We start from the raw sequence: 3,756 nt of genomic DNA on the forward strand, positions 1-3,756 counted from the left end.
TATCTATCTCTCTATACAGACAGACAGAGAGAGGAGAGTTAGAGAGAGAGAGGAGAGAGAGAGAGAGAGAGAGATAGAGGTACGTAGGTAGGCATGCAGGGAGAGAGAGAGAGAGAGAGGAGAGAGAGAGAGAGAGAGAGAGAGAGAGAGAGAGAGAGAGAGAGAGAGAGAGAGAGAGAGAGAGACATACAGACAGACAGACAGACAGAGATTATGATATACATGTATATAAATATGAATAATATACATGTATATAGATAGATAGGCAACCAAGCACAGACAGAGACAGTCACAAACACACAACTTTTCTTAAGTCCAGACCAAAGGTTACCTGCATGCTATTTATAAGGGTGTGACGTTATCGAAGACTTCTTTGAGTCTACGTCTCTCTAGAGTTTATATTTTACTATAAGCACATTGTCTGAACTGCTTTACTAGATGGGTTTTGTAGAATACACATATACATACAGAACGGGAGAGACGAGTAATTAGGAATTCCTCGAGAGGACATCTCTGATTACTTTTCTTCTTGTAACACCGTCATCAATCAGGTGTTTCTGACAGTTGACATTAATTTAAATATTTTCTTTACAACGTGAACCTAACGTAAACATTTCACAAACATCTCTCTTTGTGTGTCTCTCTGGCTCTGCCCCCACCCACCCTTCTACCTCTATCTCTCTTCTCTATATCTTCTGTTTCTCTCCCACTATGTGTGTGTGTGTCTTTCTCTCTGTCTGTGTGTGTGTGTGTGTGTGTGTGTGTGTGTGTGTGTGTGTGTGTGTGTCTCTCTCTTTCTCTCTCTCCCTTTATCTGTCTATCTCTCTTTGTTTAATGTCACTAAAGCAGAATAATATATTGGATGTCAAACATTAGACAATTAGAGATGAAACCCGCTACATTTTTCCATTAGTGGCAAGGGATTTTTATGTGCACCATCCCAAAACACTAGTTGAAACGAGAACTAGTCCGATGAGCCCACTGACGTGGATCGATCCTAAACTGACGAGGCGAGCGATTTACCACTGGGCTACGTCCCGCCTGTAACACAATATTAAGCAGGTCTGTTTGTTTGGGAAGAGAAAGAAACAAAGAAATGTTTTATTTAACGACGCACTCAACACATTTTATTTACGGTTATATGGCGTCAGACATATGATTAAGGACCACACAGAGTTTGAGAGGAAACCCGCTGTCGCCACTACATGGGCTATTCTTTCCGATTAGCAGCATGGGATCTTTTATTTGCACTTCCGACATGCAGGATAGCACAAACCATAGCCTTTGTTGAACCAGTTATGGATCACTGGTCGGTGCAAGTGGTTTACACCTACCCACTGAGCCTTGCGGAGCACTCATTCAGAGTTTGGAGTCGATATCTGGATTAAAAAACTGAACCCAGTACCTACCAGCCTGTAGACCGATGGCCTAACCACGACGCCACCGAGGCCGGTGTTTGGGAAGAGAAATAAAGCAAGACATTTCTCCCCTGATAGAAATTTCAGCCAAGAAATTTTAATAAGATCAGTTCCACACATCTATACCAAAAATAAGCGTAACAATGGAATATGTAATGACAGTCCAGACGGTACCAAAAATAAGCGTAGCGCAGGATTAAGCCATCGGACTACAGGCTGGTAGGTACAGGGTTCGCACATAGGTACGGCTCCAACCCAGAGCGAGTTCTTAAGGGCTCAATGGGTAGTTGTAAGCCACTACACCATCTTCTCTCTAACGCGGACTCGTAAACTCTATTATCGTACCTCTATCCAATTAAGGTTCAGGCACATCTCTCCCACACCTAATCTCTGGCATGGCCAATGGTCAAGTGTGGGACTAAAAAATAATGTATTAATGGGTCAATTTTGAATTATTTATAAAAATGGGGTAGGGGAAATTTTTTATACGTCGTTCAAAAAAGCTATAGTATTTATATATAAAAAAAAAATAGTTTTAGTTAATTTACTGTGACGCTTATTTTTGACTGGTCAATTCCAAAAAGGTAAATAAAACAATACAAATTACATAATTTATATGCCCTTAAAAACAATAATAAAAGAGGGCAATTCCAGGTGCCCAAAAAGATTAATAGAACATTTTTTGTCCAACCTAAACGCATTCGGAACTCGGCCTTCCAGTCAGGACCAAAATGCAGAACCCGCCCCAACTAGCCCACCAGCTGATACGGCCCCCCGAAGGAGGTCGCCCACACCAAACCGACCACAAAATGGGGACGTGACGCCCCGGATCCGCCCCACCCCGCCCCGCCCCAACCACGGGTAAACTAAATAAAAACACTAACCACTAATCAACTAATAACTAACCCACTTTCCTGGACAGACAGCCCAAATAGCTGAGACGTGTGCTCACGACAGCGTGCTTGAACCGTAAATGGATATAAGCACGAAAATAAGTTAAACTTAAATGAAATGTAAGTGGAATATTTAATGATAATCCAGATTATACTAAAAATAAGCGTAACAATGGAATATTTAATGACAGTCCAGACTATAACAAAATAAGCGTAACAATGAAATATGTAATGATAGTCCGGACTATGCCAAAAACATGCGAAACAGTGGAATATTTAATAACAGTCCAGATTATACTGAAAATAAGCGTAACAATGGAATATTTAATGACAGTCCAGACTATACTAAAAATAAGCGTAACAATGGAATATTTAATGACAGTCCAGACTATACTGAAAATAAGCGTAACAGTGGAATATTTAATGACATTCCAGGCTATACTAAAATAAGCGTTACAGTGGAATATTTAATGACAGTCCAGACTATACTAAAAACAAGCGTAACAATGGAATGTTTAATGACATTCCAGACTATACCAAAATAAGCGTAACAATGGAATGTTTAATGACATTCCAGACTATACCAAAATAAGCGTAACGGTGGAATATTTAATGACAGTCCAGACTATACTAAAAATAAGCGTAACAATGGAATATATAACGACAGTCCAGACTATACGAAAAGTAAGCGTAACAATGGAATATGTAAAGACAGTCCAGACTATACGAAAAGTAAGCGTAACAATGGAATATGTAATGACAGTCCAGATTATACCACAAAATTCAAATAAGCGTAACAAAGGAATATTTAATGATATGCCATATTAAAATAAATTCAAGCTATCCATTTGTTTTCACCCTCACACCACCCCATCCCTTCCCCGTCAATTAAAAAAGATGTGTCCTTTACACATATAATATAATACGGTATAAATATTTCAAGATTAAAACTTAATATTAACATCATCGGCAGACTAGTGCGTATATAAAAAAACAATACCTCGAAGCTTACATTTTTCGGTCGTTACATCGGTTCAGCGGGTCCTCAAATTCCTTCACACTCAACTCCATACATTATTAAGGCGTACGGTAAAATCCCCGTTATGAACCGCACACATAGTCGCGGAACCTCCAGCGACAGTGACGAAAAAACATGAAGCGCTGCTTGTAGGAAGCTCGATACCTTAGCGGCATTTATCAATGTCACGGCGTTCCTCGGGTGAAACGTCACTGGTCGGGTTATCGTTGATAATTTATAAGAGGTGTTGTATTGTGTAAATTTTACGTATTTGACAAATGCGTGTAACTGTTTACATTGAGGCATGTGTGCACATGATATATGCACAAAACGTGGGACATGGTTGACTGCGTTGATGACCAAGGGCCATTGTTTGTAAAGTGTTTCAAACTCAAAGCTACATATTAAACGTCGTGTGTGATGTTTT

The 3,756-nt window shown here is 39.7% G+C and overlaps 1 protein-coding gene across 1 annotated transcript in view; it reads right to left on the reverse strand.

Moving 5' to 3' along the window:
- LOC121377282 (protein FAM167A-like) overlaps positions 1–3,541 on the reverse strand; it is a 25,814-nt gene extending 22,273 nt beyond the window's left edge. Inside the window, exon 1 of the mRNA XM_041505218.1 lies at positions 3,324–3,541. The gene's annotated coding sequence lies outside the window, so the exon portion shown is untranslated. The remainder of the gene's footprint in view (positions 1–3,323) is intronic.
- Between the last annotated feature and the right edge of the window lie 215 nt (positions 3,542–3,756).

Source organism: Gigantopelta aegis, chromosome 7 (genome assembly GCF_016097555.1).
Source record: "Gigantopelta aegis isolate Gae_Host chromosome 7, Gae_host_genome, whole genome shotgun sequence".
Classification (NCBI taxonomy): domain Eukaryota; kingdom Metazoa; phylum Mollusca; class Gastropoda; order Neomphalida; family Peltospiridae; genus Gigantopelta; species Gigantopelta aegis.